Source organism: Acinonyx jubatus, chromosome C2 (assembly GCF_027475565.1).
Source record: "Acinonyx jubatus isolate Ajub_Pintada_27869175 chromosome C2, VMU_Ajub_asm_v1.0, whole genome shotgun sequence".
Lineage (NCBI taxonomy): Eukaryota > Metazoa > Chordata > Mammalia > Carnivora > Felidae > Acinonyx > Acinonyx jubatus.
The window spans coordinates 121759580-121781039 of NC_069384.1; the positions used below are offsets into that span (position 1 = coordinate 121759580).

The window sequence follows — 21460 nt, forward strand, 5'->3', positions numbered from 1 at the left end:
TGTAACATTCTCCAGAGTAGATCACTCATTAGGCCACAAAACAAGTTTCAACAAATTCAAAAACAGTGAAGGCACACCATGCATCTGTTCTGACCACAACACTGTGAAACTAGAAATCAACCACAAGAAAAAGTCTGGAAAGAAAACAAATGCATGGAGGTTGAATAACCTGCTACTAAACAATGAATGGGTCAGCCAAGAAATCAAAGAAGCAATAAAAAAATACATGGACAAATGAAAATGAAAACATTATAGTCCAAAATCTTAGGGTGCAACAAAAGCTAACGGAGAAGATTATAGCAATACAGGTCTACCTCAAGAAACAAGAAAAATACTAAATAAACAACCTAACCTTAGACCTAAAGCAGCTAGAACAGGAACAAAAAAAGGGCCACAATCAGTAGAAGTAAGGAAATAATATAGATTACAAGAGAAATGGGTAAGATAGAAACTAAAAAAAATAAAACAGTAGAACAGATCAAGGAAACTGGGAGCTGGTTCTTTCAACAAATCAACAAAATTGATAAACCTCTAGGAGACTCAAAAAAAAAAAAAACAGGAAAGAAGGGAGGGAGGGCAGGAGGAAGGAAGGAGAAATAACACCACAGAAATACAAAGTTATTTGTCTCTTATAAGGGATTATTATGAAAAATTGTATGCCAACAAATTCAACAACCTAGAAGAAATGGATAAATTCCTAGAAACATAACCTCCCAAAACTGAGCCAGGAAGAAGTAGAGAATTTGAACAGATTTAAAATTTGAACTGATTTAAAAACAAAAAAACTCCAACAAAGGTTCAGGACCAGACAGCTTCACAGGAGAATTCCACCAAACATTTGAATAAGAGTTAATAACTATTCATCTCAAACTATTCCAAAAAATAAAAGAAGGAGGAAATCTTCCAAATTCATTCTGTGAGGCCAGTATTACCCTGATACAAAAACCAGATAAAGATACCACCAAAAGAGAAAATTACAGGCCAATATCTCTGATGAGCATAGATGCAAAAGTCCTCCACAAAATATTGGCAAACTGAATTCAACAACACATTAACAAAAACATTCAGGGGCGCCTGGGTGGCTCAGTCGGTTAAGTGTCTGACTTCAGCTCAGGTCATCATGATCTCACAGTTGTGAGTTCGAGCCCTGCACCCGGCTCTGTGCTGACAGCTCAGAGCCTGGAGCCTGCTTCGGATTCTGTGTCTCCTCCTCTCTCTGCCCCTTTCCTGCTCATGCTCAGTGTCTGTCCCTCAATAATAAATAAATGTTAAAAAAAAATTCTTAAAAAACAAACATTCACAATGGTCAAATGGAATTTATTCCTGGGATGCAAGGCTGGGTCAATATTCACAAATCAATCAATGTGATACATCACATCAACAAGAGAAAGGATAAAAACCCTATCATTTCAGTAGAAGGAGAAAAACCACCTGACAAAGTACAATATCCATTCATGATAATAAAAACCTCAATAAAGGGGGTTTTGAGGGAACATACCTCTATATAATAATGGCCCTAGGTGAAACACCCACAGCTGACATCATACTCAATGGTGAAAAACTAAGAACTTTTTCCCTAAGATCAAGAAAAAGACAAGAATGTCCACTGTCACCACTTTTATCCAGCATAGTACTCTAAGTCCTAGCCACAGCAATCAGACAACAACAAAAAATAAAAGGCATCCAAATTGGTAAGGAATAAGTAAAATTTTCACTATTTGCAGATAACATATTATATCTAGAAAATCCTAAAGATGCCACCAAGAAAACCTACAACTGATAAGTGAATTCAGTAAGTTTGCAGGATACTAAATCAATATACAGAAATCTGTTACATTTCTATATGCCAATAATGAAGCAGAAGAAAGAGATATTAGGAAAACAATGCTATTTACAATTGCACCCAAAATAATGAAATGCCTAGGAATAAACTTAACCAAGGAGGTGAAGACATGTACTCTGAAAGCTATAAAACATTGGTAAAAGAAACTGAAGACAACATAAATAAATGGAAAGATATTCCATGCTCATGGGTGGGGAGAACGAATATTGTTAAAATGTCTGTATTACCAAAGCAGTCTGAACATTTAATGCAATCCCTATCAAGTTTTTCACAGAACTAGAACAAACAATCCTAAAATTTGTATGAAACCACAAAAGACCGCAAACTGCCATAGCAATCTTAAAAAAAAAAAAACTGGAGGTATCGCAATTCCAGATTTCAAGACATAGAACAAAGCTCTAGTAATCAAAATAGTATGTTACTGGCACAAACAATAGACACATAGGTCAATGGAACAGAATAGAGAGCCCAGAAATAAACCCAAAATTAAATGGTTAATTAATCTTCAACAGAGGAGGCAGGCATATGCAAGGAGAGAAAGACAGTCTCTTCAACAAATGGTGTTGGGAAAACTGGAGAGCTACATACAAAAGAATGAAACCAGACCACTTTATTACACCATAAACAAAAATAAAATCAAAATGGACTAAAGACCTAAGTGTGAGAGACTAAAACCATAAAACTCCTTGAAGAGAGCAGAGGTAGTAATTTCCCTGACACTGGGTGTAGTAACATTTTTCTACATATGTCTCCTACAGCAAAGTACTAGAAGTTATAGACAGAGTAATTAGGCAAGAAAAAGAAACAAAACACATCCAAATTGAAAAGGAAAAAGTAAAATTATCTATGTTTGCAAATGATATGATCTTATATGTAGAAACCCCTAAAATTTACACACACACACACACACACACACACACACACACACACAATCTTTAGAATAAATGAATTCAGCAACATAGCAGGATACAAAGTCAACATGCAAAATTCAGTTATATCTATACACTAACAATGAACAATGTGAAAGGTAAATTATGAAAACCATTCCATTTATAATAGCATCAAAAAGATTAAGATACTTTGGAATTATCTTAACCAAGGAGACAAAAGACTTGTACAATGAAAACTCAACACAGTTGCTGAAAGAAGTTATAAATAAATGGAAACACCCCATGCTCATGGGTTGAGAAAAGTTATTGTTAAAAATAACTTAACTTAAAATTTTTAACCTCCTATTAAAAAGTCAGTACTATCCAAAGAAATCTACAGTTCCATGCATTCTCTACCAAAATCCTAATGACATGTTTTGCAGAAATAGAAAAACCCATCCTAAAATTCTTAGGAAATCTCGAGAAACCCCAAATAGCACAACAGCCTTTAAGAACAAAACTGGAGAACTCACACTTCCTGATTTCAAACTTAACTGCAGTGCTGCAATAATCAAAACAATGTGGTCCTGGCATAAAGATAGTATATAGACCAAGGGAATAGAATAAAGAGCCCAGAAATGAACCATCGCATATAGGGTCAAATGATTTTTGATAAGGGTGCCAAGATAATTCAATTGTGAAAGGTTAGTCATTTCACCAAATGGTACTGGGAAAACTGGACATCCACATGCCAGAGAATGAAGTTGGACCCTTACCTAACACCATATACAAAAATTAAGTCAAAATGGATCTAGGACCTAAATATAAGAAAAAGAATAAAGCTCTTAAAAGAAAACATAAGATAAAATTTTAACAATCATTTGGCAGTGATCTCTTGGATATGACACCAAAGGCATAGGTAACCAAAGGAAAAATAGACCAGTTGGACTTTGTGAAAATCTTAAAATTTTGTGTATCAAAAGACACTAACAAGAGTAAAAAGACAACCCAGAGAATGGGAGAAAATATTTGCAAATTATGTATCTAATAAGAAATTAATACCCAGAAAAATAGAGAACTCCTAAAGCTTAAAACAAATGAACCAATTAAAAAATGGACAAAGGAATTGAATAGACATTTCTCTAAAGAAAATATACAAATGGCAAAGAAACACATGATAAGATGCTCAACATCACTAATCACTAGGGAAACACAAATTAAAACTACAATAAGATTCTACCTCACACCCAAGTAGGATGGCTGCTATCAAAAAAAAAGAACACAATTGCTGGCGAGGATGTGGAGAAATTGGAACCCTTGTGCACTGTTGATAGGAATGTAAAATGGTATAGCCATTGTGGAAAACAGTATGGCAGTTCCTCAAAAAAGTTGAAATAGAATTTCCATATGATCCAGCAATTCCACTTCTGGTATGTACCAAAAATAATTGAAAGCAGGGTCTCAAAGAGACATTTGTATACCCTTGTTCATAGCAGTATTATTCACAGGAGCTGAAATGTGGAAGCAACCCAAGTGTCTATTGATGGATGAATAAATAATCAAAATGTGGTATATGCATACAATGGACTATTATTCACCCTCAAAAGAAAGGAAATTCTGCAATATGCTGTAACATGAATGAATCCTGAGGACATATATGCTAAATGAAATAAGCCAATCAGAAAAAGACAAATACTGTATGAGTACGTTTATATGAGAAACTTAGAGTAAATTTATATGAGAAACATTTATATGAGAATGCATAGAGATAGAAAGTAGTATGGTGGTTGCCAGGGGCTGGAGGAGGGGGAAATGGGGAAGTATTATTTAATGGGTATAAGAGTTTCAGTTTTACAACATGAAAAGAGCTATGGAGATGGACAGTGGTGATGAGTGTACAACATTACGAATGTATTTAATACCACTAAACTGTTAAAAAAGGCTTAAGATGGCAAATTTTGTTATGTATATTTTATCACAATAAAAAAAACTGTCCCCCACCATACAAACATAAATTAATAATTTCACTGATGAATTCTGCCAAACATTTAAGGAAGAAATAACACTGGTTGTATACAGTCTCTTCCAGAAAATCAAAGAGGAGAGACTACTTCACAACTCCATCTGTGACTCCAGCATTACCCTGATATCAAAACCAAGCAAAGACATCACAAGAAAAGAAAGCTATATGCTAGTATCCTTCATGAACATAGATCAAAATCCTAAACAAAATATTTCTAAAAAATCTAACAGTACATATACAGGATAATATATCAGTACCAATCTCCTCTCTTGATTGTCTCACAGATGAATGCTTAGTTTAACATCCAAAAATCAGTTAATATAATTCATTACATTAATAAACTAAAAAGAAAAAGAAATATGTGATTATCTCAGTAAAGACAGTTGTCAAAAGCCAACATCCACCCCTAATATTAAAAAAAAGAAAGAAAGAAAATACAAAATAGCATATTAGGAATGGAAAGGAATTTCTTCAACCCAGTAAAAAAAAACTATCTGTGAAAAACCTACAGTTAACATCTTAATGGTAAAAGGCTAAATGTTTCACCCTTAAGAACAGGAACAAGATAAGGATCTCCATGCTTGCCCCTTCTATTCAACATTGTACTGGAGGTACTGGCCAAAACAGTAAGGCAGGAAAAAGAAATAAAATCTAAAGACAATGCAGAAGAGAAAGGATAGTCTTTTTAAAAAATGGTGCTGAAACAATTGGATACACATAATATGCAAAAAAGAAAAAGCACTTCAATTCATAGCTCACACCATGTGTAAAAACTAACTCAAAATGTATCATAAACTGTATTTTTTATGTATATTATTTATTGTCAAATTGGTTTCCATACAACGCCCAGTGCTCATCTCAACAGGTGCCCTCCTCAGTGCCCATCACCCACTTTCCCCTCTCCCCCACCCCCCATCAACCTTCAGTGTGTTCTCAGTGTTTAAGAATCTCTTATGGTTTGCCTTCTCCCTCCCTCTCTGTAACTATTTCCTCCCCTTCCCCTCCCCCCCGGTCTTCTGTTAAGTTTCTCAGGATCCACATATAAGTGAAAACCTATGGTATCTGCCTTTCTCTGCCTGACTTATTTCACTCAGCATAATACCCCCCCAGTTCTATCCACATTGCTGCAAATGCCCAGATTTCATTCTTTCTCATTGCCAAGTAGTATTCCATTGTATATATAAACCACAATTTCTTTATCCATTTGTCAGTTGATGGACATTTAGGCTCTTTCCATAATTTGGCTATTGTTGAAAGTGCTACTATGAAGCCTAAAACTATAAAATTTCTAGAAGAAAACATAGGAGAAAATCTTTGTGACCTTAGGTTAAGACTTCTCAGATGAGACCCCACAAAAAGCATACTCCAAATAGAAAAAAAAAAAAGTATAAATTAGACCTTATTAAAATTACAAGCTTCTGTTCTTCAAAAATGAGTATGAGAATGAAGACAAGCCATAGACTGGGAGAAAAGATTTGCAAAGCCTATATCTGATAAAAGATTGCACCTACAATATATAAGGACCTCTTAATTCAGTAATTTAAAAAAAAAAAACAAGCAATGAAAAAATGGGGAAAATATTGGAACAGAGTCTTCACCAAAAAAAGATAGAGGTATGGCAAATAAGCACATGGAGAGATGTTCAATTAAATAAGGGAAATGTAGAATAAGACCACAGATAAGAGATACCACTGCTCCCATACCAGAATGGCTAAAATTGAAAAGGCTAACCTAGAACTATGGTCAAAGACATGGAACAATTGCAAGTTTCAGTCACCACTGGTAGGAACATGAATATGCAATGGCTATGGAAAACAGCTTGACAATTTCTTTCAAGCCAAATGTTACCTGCCATATGATTCAGCTGTTCCATTTCTAGGTGTTTACCCAAGAGAAATTAAAGCTTCCACTCACATGAAGACTCATGCACAAATGTTCAGAGCAGCTTAATTACAACGGCCCCAAACTGGAAACAATCCAAGCTTCCGTCAACACATGAATAAACAGGTGGTGGCTTATCCACACAGTGGAATAGTACTCATCAACAAAAAAGAATGAACCCAAAACATAGATGAATCTCAAAATAATTATGCTGAAAGAAGCCAGAGCAAAAAAAGAGTACATATTTTATGTATTCCATATGTAAAAAAATTCTAGAAGTTACAAACTAATCTACAGTGACAGCAAACAGATTAATAGTTGGGGGTCAGGGTGTAGCATGGGGCAGGAGGGAAGGATTACAAAATGGCACAAGGAAAACATTGGGAAGTGATACTGTGTTCATTATCTTGATGGTTGTTTTGGTTTTTTGGGTATATACATTCTAAAATGTACTAAAGTATACCCTTTAAATATATTTGGTTTATTGTATGTCAATTATACCTCAATAAAAAATACCAAACTTAAAAAAAAAAAAAAGATTCCACAAGGCTGCTTCAGTTATATGTAAAATGTGATAAATTCTGTAGGACATATGACCCGATTTCTTTAACAAATAAGTAGTGAGAAAGAAATATTGGAAACTGTATAATTCAAGACATTTAAGACACATATGAAACAATACCATGTATGGACCTTATTTGAATCCTGATTCACGTCAACTATAAAATGATATTCATGCAAGAGTTGGGAAAATCTGAAGACCGACCAACTGGTTGGTAGATGTATTAAAGAATTTTTTTAAATTTACATTTATTTATTTTTGAGAGACACAATGAGACAGAGCACGACCGGAGGAGGGGCAGAGAGAGAGAAGGAGACACAGAATCTGAAGCAGCCTCCAGGCTCTGAGCAAGCGTTCAGCACAGAGCCCGATGTGGGGCTCGAACCCACGAACCGTGAGATCATGACCTGAGCCGAAGTCGGACACTCAACCGACTGAGCCACCCAGGCGCCCCAATGTATTAAAGAATTAATTTTTAAGGTCAATAATTGTTTTTGTGTTAAAATAAAAAGTGTCCTTATCTCTCAGAAAGAAAGTATATACTTTTGGTCTAGCAATTCCACTTCACAAAATTTATCCTAAAGCAAGTGTGTGGGGGAAAAAAGAACATTGCTATTTGGAAGTAAGAAGAAATTTATTTCCCTATAAATCTCTAAACAGTGCGTGGAGTAATGTTCTTTTCGGGATATATACCCTCTTCTTGACTTGATATAAACATCTGTTTGACTCTTAGCCACTAAGTGCCTTTTCCTGCCAACCTTGACTCATCAGAAATGCCCCCTGGCTTCATGGGTGTTGTCTTTGCTGTGAGGCTCATCAGGGTAGAGTATGCGGTCTGCATTGTAGAATGTGTCACTTCACAGACAGGTATCTTCATCTGTACTATTTGGGGGACATAAGCATCCCTTGATGTAGTTGCAGACTCTCTTTTTGCTGCATGGGAAGGAAGGCTCTGGCATGGCCCAGCGAGGTGTCAGAGAGTGTTCCTGATCTCCCAAGATCGTGGTAACCACAGAATGCATGGATAATCTATCATGGATATATTATGTGTATTATATGTGATTTCTATCAATCGGGGTATTTGTGGGTGGAGGGGCCTTGGTTATGAATGACCTCAAGCACTTTCTTTTCTTTATTCTCAGTCATTCTTCTATGCAAAGTACTTGGTCACTTTTGAAAGTCCAGAATGGAGTCCCCTGCTTGTGTCATTGAATGTTATACATTCAGTTGACACCTTTCAACATCCCACAGATATTTACAGCGTCTTCTCCAGACCGGGCACTGTTGCTGGAGATAGAGTTGATAAATTGCATGCCCTGCCCAACAGGAATGCATGAGTAGCCTAGGTCACCTGAGGAATTTTACCTCTGTGGGATAGGACTGTCTGCTTCCCTTAGACAGTGAGATGCATGGTAGCAGGCGACTGTGGCACTTGGTAAAAAGGAGGGGCCCTTCCCACCTGGCATGTGGGGGAGGCCTCTTGGGGGAGATGACACCCAAGGCTTGGGGAATGTGAGAGACAGTTTAGGGGGCATTATGGACAGAGAAAGGAGTATGGGTAAACACAGCAGTGGAAGAGAATCACATTCCAGCATATGGGAGGGAGAGGAGGCTGACAAAGCAGGGAGGACCCAGGTCTTGGAAAAAGGAACTTTCCTGCCACCTTGAGGGGTGTGTGGTGTGGATTTCCTTTCTGTGCTCAGTCAGGCCTCATCTCCTACCCACACCCTCAGTCACTGGCAGCAGGCGCCAAAAGCCAGCAGATCTATGCGCCAAGCCATAACCCGACCCCCATCATCTCTCCAGGGACATATATTCAAACAGTGCCTTTCCCCTCAATCAGAATCAGCTCACGATTAAAGCTGGATGAAAATCTGGCCCTACAGCTGACTTTCTTTTTTCACAAAGAAAAGTGAATGTCCCTTCTGTTGGTATATTTTCACTAAGACAGCTCACAACTGTAATTTGATATTGCGTGCATATAAATTGGATTAAACTAGCTAAAGCATTTGTTTAGTACCTTTAAGGAGAAATGAACAGCGTCTCTAACGGCTTTCTGCTTGGAGCTCTTTCCCCTTTCATAAGCGTTCCTTCTCTAAGCGGCATTTGTCCTTCCTTTGTTTCCTTCATCCTGCTTCTCCCCAAACAACAAAACCTTACAAACCAACAGAGGCAATACAGCAAAACTTCTATCTCTAGTCCTGTGATAACACGCCCCTTCTTCACGATGAAAAAAGTATCCATTAGTATCCAATGAAAATGTGGATTTTCATTGTTTATACACTGACAGTCATATGAGCCCAGAGGAGAAAATGTTGAACCAGCTCTTATTTCACACTCCTTTACTTGAGAGAATGTTTGGGAACAAGAGATAGGCTAGTATGAATGTGTGAGGCCAGTGGATGTTATTTATAGTGTGGTCCTTTAACCTTAGGCACTTCCTGCTTTTGTACCGCATGTCGTGTGGGGCTCTCGCAGAGAATATTCTCGGAGGCTTGATGGATGAATTTGAGTAGTGGGGGTGACTGGTTTTAAAAAGTTCATTTGGGATTTTTATTCTTAGTTTGCTGATTTTTGACAGAAATTATGCAGCCCGACATATGACTAGTCAACGCCATCAGACACACCTACAGCATTCATTGAATATATTAAGAACCCGAGCCTGCATTTCTTTTGAGATGTTGGATGTATTCCCAGATGTAAGTTGTTGTTTTCCCAACATGTAGTCACAAACTTACTAATGGAGGTTGAATTAAATTTAAATTCTGTTTTCTGTTACTTAGAGGGTTTATTTCTAGGCAATAGGATTTGGCCGTTGGCCTACATTTCCTATACTTCAGTAACAGCCACTTGTATGTCTTTTTTCAAATCAAAGTTTCTTTCAGTTTAATTAAACTTACTCATTTAGCGACTGTTCACCTGTTTGTTTTAACACATGTACATCTCCCTTACTATTTGCCAGGGAGTAAGTGCATTACATGGACTCATTTAACCTTCATTACTGCCCTCCAAGGTGGGTACCGTTACTCTCCCTGTTTTACAGATGAGCAAGTTGATGCTCAGAGAGATTGAGTCACCTGCCCAGGGTCACACAGCCAGGAAGCAAGACAACCAGTCTGCCCCACAGTGTGTGCCCATAACCACATCATGTTGCCTCAGTCATTCCACGTGTTTCTTGAGTACCTGCCTATGCTGGGAACTTGCTAGATGAAGAGACAACATGGGCACAGAAGTGGTCCCTGTGCTCCTGGGGGAGTGCCTTAGTCATTCAGGCTGCTAGAAACAAAAATATCATAGATGGGGTGGTTTCCAAGCAAACCAAATACATTATTTTTAGCTTATTTTTAGAGAGAGTGCACGTGTTCACGTAGGGGAGGGACAGAGAGAGAATCCCAAGCAGGCTCTGCACTGTGAGCAAAGAGCCTGATGCACGGCCCAATCCCACAAAACGTACCCTGAGATCATGATCTGATCCCAAACCAAGAGTTGGCCGCTTAACCGACAAGCCGCCTAGGTGTCCCGAATACATTTATTTCTACAGTTCTAAAGGCCAGAAGTCTGCTCTCAGGGTGCCTGCAGGGTCCGGTTCTGGTGAGAGCCCTTCCAGATTGCAGACAGCTGACTTCTCATTGTACTTGCACAGGGTGGATGGCAGAGAGAGGAAGCAAGCTCTCTTGTGACTCTTATCAGAGTGCTAATCCCATTCATGGGAGCTCTAGACCCATGACCTCATCTAACCCCAGTTACCTCCCAGAGCCCCCCCCCCCGCCTCCTAATGCCATCACATCAGGAGTACAGTCTCAACTAAGAACTGGGAGGGGGTGTCACAAGCATTCAGTCCATAACAGGGAGGCAGACATTAATCAAATCCCACAGTCAGAAAACTACTCAGATGACTGACAGGAAGCTCTGATGTTCTCAGTATGAACAGTGAGGCAGTTCAACGTAGTAAGAAATCAAGGAAAGTGTGTGGGTATGTAAGGACTGAGTTAAAGAAGAATAATGAGGCACTTTTTAAGTTAAAAGTGAGGTTGGCTGGGGTCAGAGGATGTAGGGTATTCTTGGCATAGAAAGGTGGATGTGCCTTTGACCTGGGTGGCTCAGTCGGTTGAGCATCTGAGTCTTGATTTCGGCTCAGGTCATGATTTCACTCATGAACTGCAAGATCATGACCTGAACCGAAGTTGGACGCTCAACCAACCAATTGAGCCATCCAGGTGCCCCTGAAATAGTACTTTTGATAAGAGACCCTGAAGAGAAGGTGACAGATGTGGAAGGTTACCAGAAGGTAAAGTTGGCCTGATACTGGATTGGATCCGATGGGGAGAGTGTGCCACTCACCAAGAAAGAAAGAGTCCTAGATATGGACCAGACTTGGGCAAAGGCAAGTTCAGCTTCAGACATGCTGGGTGGAGAGACCTGTGAACGTCTGTGGGAAGGTGGTGATTAGAGCCAGAGAAGACAGGCCTGGATGCGGACATTGGCAAGTCACTTGTAACTAAAACAGGCAGATGTCCACAGGGGTGAATGAGATCAAAGAGTGGGAGGATTACAGAGGGAGGTAAGCCCCAAGGGGCTGTAGCGTTTTGCAGCCCCACAAAGGAGGATGAGCTTGCAAGGGAGCCCAGAAGGCTGAGGAGCAGGAAGGAACCAGAGCAGTTTTGGTCACAAAAGAAAGAGAATGCTTGGCACCTAATACTAGGAAGTCAAGTTAGATGAAGACCAAAAACCCACATCTGTGGGCTTTAGCAGCATGCAAAATAATTGTCTGTGAGGACGCTTTTACTGACATGGTACCATTGACAACCAGGTTGGAGAGAATGAGAGAGGAGAACCAGGGACACTTGCAGGAATAGCCAGGTCCGGGTGAAGTGGGGTTTGTGCAGGAGCAAGGAGGGATTATTTGTAGTTAAAGTCTGAGAGAGTAAGCGGACTAGCCACCCTGAAGGGAGCATGTGTGGCCTGTCCAAGGTGGGGTTGCCATACCTTCTGATTTCGTGACAGAAGCTGCAAATATGAATATTCATGTGTCAAAGATTATTGATTGTTGCAATGCTTGTGATTGCAACATATGGGAAACTAAACATTCAAGTGTAAACAGATATTCAACTCTAATAAACAGGTTCCTTTTCCCCAAAGTCTCAGAGTAGCAATTCCAAAACTACTTTCTTTGTATCCTAGAATTAAGTGTTAAATAAATATCTTGTGGATAATCGAAATCAGGTTTCTGTAACAAACACAATGGAGTTACAAATATAGACAGAAGGAACACAGAAATACCCTAGTGATGTGACATTGGAATGGAAGGTATTACTGTGACTTCATGGATATAAACAATAAGATAGGTAGAAAGACAGACATGTCTGTCAGTATGTATGCAGACACACATACATCTATATCATACTCCTATCTGCTGAGAGGGTCTACAGACAATTATACCCCAGTAGCAATAGTACAACCTAGCATTCTAATCTCAGTTTCTTTTTTTTTTTTTATGTTTATTTTTGAGACAGAGCATGAGCAGGGGAGGGGCAGAGAGAGAGAGAGAGAGAAGCAGAATCTGAAGCAGACTCCAGGCTCTGAGCTGTGAGCACAGAGCCTGACACAGGGCTCGAACTCATCAACCATGAGATCATGACCTGAGCCAAAGTCAGACTCTCAACCGACTGAGCCACCCACGCGCCCCGCTAATCTTGGTTTCTAAATACCATTCTGTATCAAAAGGGCTCTTTGGAAAAATGGTTGGTTCTGGGGCTGGTGCAGGGAAAGTCTAAGATGAACCTGGAATATCTTGCAGAACCAAAAAATAAGAACGTGCTCAAATAATGGGGACATAGCAAAAGCACACAGGAGCCAGCTTGAAGGAGTTCCCACTGATAAAATCTAGGACAATTTGAGCATAAAAATAAATAAGGAAGTAAAGGATTATAACTCATTGAATACAGTCCATTAATCTAAACTGGTATAAATCAACTTACTAAGTTAGTTAAATGAACAAACAGATAAAGGGAGAGACAAGAAAGCTTTCTCTTACAGTCGAATGCCAACTAATAAACAGAGAAGGAATGATAGAGCCAGAAAAATCACCATTTGGCAACCACATAATAAGCAATGGAAGCAAGAATCGTTAATGGGTTCTAAAACTAGTGGGTTGAAATAAGATATTTACATACCCACAGAGTAACTCCTGACAATAGACTCGTTAATCAGAAAGGGAAAAAATCATAACTTTACAGCAAAGAAATCCAGCAGACACCATCTTCACCCAATGATCAGAGCTGACATCAGCAGGACAGGATATAATGACGGGGTGTTTCCTGACCTGATGTACTGAGGGCAAACCGTCGCCATTGCTGTGTTGTTCCTGCCACAAGTGCGCAGCCTTAGTCTCCTCTAGAGGAAACGTGGCACAAAGCTAAAAGCAAGAAGCAGGCTACAAAATAACCAGCCTGTATAAAATGTCGGTGTCACCACGGGCAGACTGAAGAGCTATTCTAGATGGAGGAGGAGCTAAAGAGACAGGATAACTGAATGCAGTCTACAGATCATGGGTTGACTGATTATTGCTACAATAGACACCAGTGGAAATTTCGTGACACATGAATTGGATCTGTAAGTTAGCTAACAGTATTGTGTTGATGTTAACTTCTCGATTTGTATGATTTTATTGTAGTTATGTGAAAGGATGCTTTTGTTTCAAGGAAACATGCTGGGGTTCCTGAGCGTCCGACTTTGGCTCAGGTCATGATCTTGCTGTCTGTGGGTTCGAGGCCCGCATTGGGCTCTTTGCTGACCACTCGGAGCCTGGAGCCTGCTTCGGATTCTGTGTCTCCCTCTCTCTCTGCCCCTCCCCTGCTCGTACTCGCACTTGCGCTCTCTCTTAAAAATAAATAAACATTTAAAAAAATTAAAGGAAATAGCTAAGTCTTTAGGGACACAGGGACACCATGTCTGCAATTTACTCATCTGGTTCAGAAAAAATATACGTGTGTATGTGGAGAGAGGGAGGGAGGGAGGGAGGGAGGGAGGAAGGGGGAGAGAGAGAGAGAGAGAGAGAGAGAGAGAGAGAGAGAGAGAGAGAGGGTGAGAGGTAAAGCAAATGTGATAAATATGACCATCGGGGAATCTGGGTGAAGTGTATATCAAAATTGTTTGTAATATTCTTGGTATTTTTCCTTAAGCCTGAAATTACATCAGAATTAAAAGGTCTTTTTTTAAAAAAACTCTAAAATATTAAATATTGACTCATTAAAAATAAAAAATAATTACACTGTGTGGACCAAGCAAGACATGCCTGCCATGGGCTGCAGATTCAGGCTGCAGTTGACTGATTTTCAGCCTGTTTGGTGGTGTTCTGTGGGATAGGGACTACAAGCCCAGGCCCAGGTGGACAGACTGGCCCTAGGCTGCTGCTCTGTTGTAACGGGGGTGGACAGACAGGGCAAAGGTAGAGATGCCCCTTGTGGCTTCCCTCATCTTCCAAGATAAGGGGTATGGTCCCCAGCTGAGAGTGAGGGTTGCCAGGAACTCAGAGGCTTGAGGAGGGAAGATGGTGGGTGTACGGTAGGAGACCACCTGGGCCAGAACCTCACCTTCGTGCCAGGCGTGTGGCTAGTCAGCAATGCAAGAGGCCCCAGGGGTGGCTTTTCCCAGCCGCTTTTGGTTGCTCTGTGGCAACCACAGAGAAAGAAGGTAGCTGGGTTCAGCCGGGGAAGGAGTTGGCTACCTGGATGTGATGGTGGAATGCAGAGGCGTGGGGCTTCAGGTGTTGCCATGAGCATCCTTGAAAGGACTGACCTGGGATCTCGAGTGATCAGAACTGAAATGCAGGAGAGGAGAGAGAGGAGGCGGGCAGGGCAGGGTCAAGAGCGACTGGAGATGCCAGCAAGGTGGATGTGCAGTCTTATCAGATATGGTAGAATCCACAGCTGCCAAGGAGAGCAGAACGAACAGATTGGTGACTGTAGCCATCTTGGGGGGTTACAGGGCCCAGTGCATAAAGGAACCCGGAGTGGCTTCAGGGTACAGAGGAGAACACTTTGCTAATGAGGGGGCAGAGAGCCAGTGTGTGAGGTTGTCCGTGTGGACTTGGAAATTGCACCGCAGTAGTGGCCAGATTGTAGATGGAGAGGATCACATTGTGCCAAGTGCAAAGGCCGAAGTATGACCATGGTTTTACAGATTGGTAGATAGACGCTAAAGGGGCAGGGGGACCATGAACCCTCAGTGAAGAAGGAGATGCCAGGGAACGTGCCGTTACAGAGGGCAGAGTGGAAGAGTCCGGGCAGAGTGGGCAACTGAGTCAGGGCATGAAAATAAAGAACCTTGTGAAAATGACCACAAGGTAGAAGAGAAGAGCCTTATAATGTGCAGACCTCTGAGCACAGAAGGATTTTATGAAGATGAAGTTACTTCCTGTCCTACTCCTGAGAGCCTGTGGCTGAGATGGGGCCGGGGGAGGTAAGAAGGGGTGCTTTAAGCCCAAGAGTAACAGAGGGTGTCGCATGCCATGGTGACAGTGTACATGCAAGGGCTGGAACACAGACATTGGTCAGGGGTCAGAGGGTAGTGTCGTCCTTCCCTCTACAGACAGGGAAACTGAGGCTTGGTGAGGTTGTCGATGCCACAGCTAATACGTGAGGAGCTGGAGCCTGTACCCAGGCCTCAGCCCCCAGGGCAGGTGTTCTCCCCTCCCGGTGCTGCAGACATGTAGCGGCAGGCTTTTGCGAGGCCTCAGCAATAGCAGGTCTCAAACCCAGATCTGGTGAGAGCAGAGAGTGTGGCTGGCCTAGCTGGAAGTGGGAAGGGGTCCAGGCTTGACCTTGGAGTCTGGAATGTGGACTTTAAGGCGAAGGGGACTCATTCAAAGTCTTAACCAGGTGGCCAGCAGATGTCTAGTAGGTGAAGCCTCGGCCACGGAAGGAAGCTTGGCACAGGGCTTCCCAGGTAAAGCGGCTGCTAGAATACTCTCGGCTGCCTGCACCTGGGTAGCTCAGACTGCTATCCCACACCAAGACTGCTAACTGAGACTTCGGGCCCTCTTCACCAAGGCCAGCACGACCTTGGGGGCAAGTGCATGGCCCTGCACAACTCCTGGCAGCAAGGTGGCCCAGCGTGCGTTTCCCACCTCTTTGTGAGACCTTGTCACGTGCCTGGATAAGATTCCTCCCTCCTGGCTGTCACTTGCCTGCTCATCTGGAAACTACCATATAGGGAAATGACTTCTTCTGAGTGAACTCTTGCTAGCCCTGACCACTCGTCTGTTTTTCCGAGCGCTCAGAAACTGCAAATGGTAGGCTCTGTTACCCAATTCTGCTCAGATTTGGATTCATGGTCCCCAACTACAGTCCAGAGTTCATCCTCTGTGCTTCTCCTATGACTGACTAAACGGATGCCTCCAGAAGGAAGAACACTAGTTTTCTAGACACAGGGGGCAGCAGTGGGCGCAGACCTGCTCTCAGCCAAATCTCTGCCCCAGCCTAGGTGGGATCCAGGAGGCCTGCCTGTGCCTGGCAGCCTGCCAGGCAGGACACAGACTCCTCCCAGCCCTGCCTGCTACCCAGCCACACTCGGCCCCGACTTGTTTCCGGGTTCCGGGATTCTCATCCCTATTGCTGCTTTCCCTTGCATGCCACAACCCACAAGAGCAAGCACTGCAGAGTAGTGAGCCGTAGAGGGGACATTGCTCCCTTCCCTGTGACCATGGGGTCAGAGAAAGAGCACTGGCTCTGAAGTCGGCCTTGGTAGCACACCCACTCACTAGTGCATGACCTTGAGCAATTTATTTCACCCCTCCAACCTGTGTGTCCTCCGCTGCAACAGGGGAATAACATCTCCCAACTTTGCAAGGTTGTTTATCATAAGGCTTAAGTGAGATGGTGTACGTTGGGAGCCTGGTGCACGCAACCCGTCCGGTACACGTCTGGTCTCCCCGCCAGCATCCTGAGCAGGCCTCAACCCAGCTCTGGCTTCAAGCAGTTCCTGTTCCCGTGGCCACGACCAGACAGGTTAACATAATATTCTCATATCTATGCATAGGGGTGAGAAAACCACAAAACAGTTTCTCCTGTTTTCTTTAGCCCTTCCTTGATACTTTATGATGTTATTTCCTAACGATCCTGCCCCACATGTTTGTGGCATCCCAGATTAAATTGCATCGTAAAGATAACAACCCAGTTGAAAGCCTTGTCCTTTTTTTCCCTTTGGACAACGTTGAGGAGGGGAAGAGTATTTTTTTATGGCTCCCAGGTTTTCCTCCCAGCGACTTGCATTTTAAATTGGAGACTATTTACTGCAATATCATTTACACCAGCAGTTTTCTGTGTTAAATAAAAATATCTGATCGGCATCCAGTGTGATGCCCATCACTTTCGCTACCCTTGTGACTCTGGTTTTGATTCTCTATTACACAGTGAATATAGAGAGAATTAAATGCATCACGATGATAAGGTGGCACACTACAGTCTGAGGTAAGGGGGGAATTAAGCTCTAATAATTTTATTTAAGGCAGTGACAGCCCCAGTCTGGGGTCTTCTGGGCTTTAGGAGATACCGTGAGAGCAGGAGTAAATATTATATAAGCTCAGCATGTTGCTTTAATCTTGGGCTCACACAGACGTTTATTAATCAAATAGAGTGATTTTAATATATATTCATGGGCAGTTCTCCAGCCTGGCCTGAAAAACTGTTTATTTTCACATTTCTAATTTACAAGATTTTTCTAGAGGAGATAGATTTAAGAATGTTGAATTATTCCAGCAATTGTTTTGAACCAAGATAATTTTTTTCTTTCTCATCTGAGGCCTCAAAGGCTTGAGGGCCACACAAGTGTTACATTCCAAACTCTTTCAAAAGGAGGTTACTTTTCTGATTTAGTAACAAATCAGCATTTCTTTATCTTTATGTGTCTACCCGGAGACGTGGCTTAAAAGAAACCAATCCCGCGAGGGTCTCTGAGGGGGCAGTTTCCCTGACAGATACCCTCACACCAGACTCGGCCATGCCAAGTTAGGGGTGAATAGCAGTGAATGTGCTTTATATCAAGGCCCTCAGGCATTTTTCTCCTTCCCATTCCACCTTACTACTGCGCATACACAGAATGCTGTGAAAAATGGGAACCATTACCCGTGCCTTCGTAAACTAGAAGACACTTCTAGAAGACGCTTCTTCCCCCATTTTTCCATCCCCATCTCCTTTCCCCACAACCAAATACAAAATGAAAACAAAGTAATGGTTTTTGTTTCATTGTTTGCTTAGTGTTTACTCTGTCTCGTTCCTCAAAGAGTTGAGGTTACAGGTCACATATCCGATAGAGGACTACTATCTAGACTACATAAAGAATTCTCAAAATTTAACAATAAAAACCCAAACAGTCCAGTTAGGAAATGGGCAAAAGACACCCAAGAGACACTTAACTAAAGAGGATATACAGATGGCAGATAATAAGCACATGAAAAGATATTTAAAACATTAGCCATAGGAGAATGCAACTTTAAAACCACAACGAGGTATTGCCACACGCCTATTACAAAGGCTTAAATTAAAAAAAAAAAAATGACACTGAATGCTAGAAAGGATGCAGAGAAACAGGACCACTCATAATTCCTGGTGGAAAAGTAAAATGGCACCACCACTCTAGAAAACAGGTTGGCGATTTTTGTAAAACTGTAACATGCAACTACCATATACCCAGCAGATGCACTCGTGAGCATGTATCCAGGGAAGGGAAAACTTATTTTTCACACAAAACCCATACACAGATGTTCATTACAGCTTCCTTTATATGGCTAAACACCGGGAAAACCTCCAGGTGTCCTTCAAGGGGTGAATAGCTACACTGTGACACATCCGTACCAGAGATGATTATTCAGTAATAAAAAGAAACCGTCCACACCACAGCTTTGATGAATCTCCAGGGAGTAATGCCGAGTGAAGAAAGCCAGTCCTAAAAGGTTACATATTCTGTGATTCCATTTATATAGCATTCTTGAGATGGCTAACTTCTATGAATGAGAATACATTCGTGGTTGCCAGGGCTTAGGGATGGGGCTTGAGAGGAGGGAAGTGGGTGTGGTTCCAAATGGACAACTGAGGGCTGTCTGTGCTAGGGGAACTATTATGTGGCTCCACCATGGTGGTGGTGGGTAAATGAAGCCTAAGGATATGATGGAATTTCGTGGAACTAAATACACACAAATCAAATGAGTGCACGTACAACTGGTAAAATGTGAAAAAGATGGGTGGATTCTAGCGATCCCCACGTCCTGTTCGTGATAGGCTACTGTAAGGCAGCAAGAAGTTACTTACCATGGGGGGAGACTGGATGAAAGACATATAGGATTGCTCTGTATCATTTCTTAAACTGCCTATAAATCTACAAGGATCTCAAGATAAGTTTAATTAAAAACTCAAAACAAGAATTGAAACAAGATATGTATTAATAGTAATAGAAGGACAGGAGGGCTAAGTGAGGAAGGGACACTATCCATCAGTGGACTTCTTCCATGTGGAGAATAGGGGTTCAAATAGAGTCACATCATCCTCAAGACATTCCTGTGACTAACTATTAATATTCCCATTTACAAGATAGGGAAACCTGAGGCCTGGAGAAGTAACACGTTTTGCATGAGACCTCCCCAGCAAGTAAAGGACAAAGCCCCAGTCTCTCAGAATGCAAAACCAGTGCTCTTACCATCTCCCCCATCTTTTCAGCAAACCCTTATTGTCTCTGCCTGCTGCTGCTGCCACACCAACCGTCAGGCCTAACCTTTAGCCCCTGAGGTGACAGCACCCCCCCCCCATATGCCAGGACCTGCAACCATCTTTGTCTTTCAAACAGGAAGCAAAGATTATTCAGAGTCAGACACAAGCATTTGCCTTCTTTGCTAAGCAGATCATAAAGAGAACTCATGCAAAGAGCATTCGGAAAACCCAGGCCCAAATCCAATAAAACAGTTAAGTAACACTCCCAACAGTACAAAGGGCATTAATTAAAACAAATTGAAAAGATGTGTCTGTATAAATATTTTTGAAGACAAGGCTGTCGAGAAGGAGTTAGACCTTGGGGAGATTTATGAGTTACTGATAATTATAGGGGAAATAAATCTTAGGAAGGCAAAGTCACTTAAGAATAGATTTTGTAAACTAATGAGATCGGTTCCTTCCAGCTGGTGGATGGGAACAGCGTGGAAAGATCAGGGGGCTGGGAACAGGGCACAAGCCAGGACGAGGGAAGAGAGACCCTTCTCTGAGTATACCTTTTTTTATAGTCTGACTCAGAACCTTGGAATCCCATACCAAAAAAAACTAAATGTATAGCAAAAGTCAACCTGGATGAGAGGGGAACCCAGGATGAAATACAAATAGTAACAAACAGCTTTACCTGATTACAAATGAATATACAACCACACTGGAGGCAGGGAGAAAACAAAGAAGCAACCTCAGGAACTTGGAAAGCAGCAGGATAACTGGATACTGGGAGGCTAACGCCAAAAAGAAGCATTCATAACTACTGTTCTCCAGTTATAACATTAATTTTCCACAGGGGTACAGGTGAGCAGTTTTGAAGCTATTTTACACGAACACTAGGAGCAAGCAAATGCGTAAATTCTTATGGATGGTACAGCCAGGTTTCTCACTGTTGAAGAAAGAAGTAACAGTAAGGAAAGGAGGCAAAGCTGGAATGAACCCCGTGGTGTCGGATTAGAACTGGAGGTTTCAGTATGAACTCAGGGTTTTTAATGTATCCATGGGTGGTGATAGAAGGAAATACAGGGAGGTGCGTGTACATGTGTGTGCGTGTTCTATAATTATGTGATCTATAATTATAATGTCTAACATATAATTTCCTAGTTCTGTCTTCGAAGAGATGCCTAGAAACCACAAAACTTCGGTAGCAGTGAGCACAACCATTGCCCTTGGTTTCTAAATGCCATCCTTCAATTTCAAAAGCCAAGGCTTTCTGGAGAAATGTTGGATTCCAGAGCTGGGGCAGAAAGAGAACAAAATGAGCCTAGATTGAGTATTTTATGGTGCCAGAAAGCAAGGAAGTTCTTAATAGGTGATAGGAGCATGTTAGAAAGATACTGGAGCCAATTTTAAGGTGCTTCTACCGGGCAAATATGGGATAATTTGAGGAACAAAATAAATAATGATAATGGATTACACCCCACTGAATAAAATAAATATCCATGAGTCCACATTGATATACCTAAATGATAGGATGGGTGAATAAATACATACATATATACATACATGAGAAAGGACAGTTCCTCCTTACAGTAG

General features: G+C 41.5%; 1 protein-coding gene and 1 long non-coding RNA gene across 9 annotated transcripts in view; one reads left to right on the plus strand and one right to left on the minus strand.

Moving 5' to 3' along the window:
- LOC113599954 (uncharacterized) overlaps window positions 1-9985 on the minus strand; it is a 33157-nt gene extending 23172 nt beyond the window's left edge. The window contains exon 1 of the long non-coding RNA XR_003420943.2: window positions 9199-9985. This is a non-coding gene — a long non-coding RNA (uncharacterized LOC113599954). The remainder of the gene's footprint in view (window positions 1-9198) is intronic.
- The window catches only part of NMNAT3 (nicotinamide nucleotide adenylyltransferase 3), a 114416-nt gene that overhangs the window by 57628 nt on the left and 35328 nt on the right, over window positions 1-21460 (plus strand). The window lies entirely within an intron of this gene.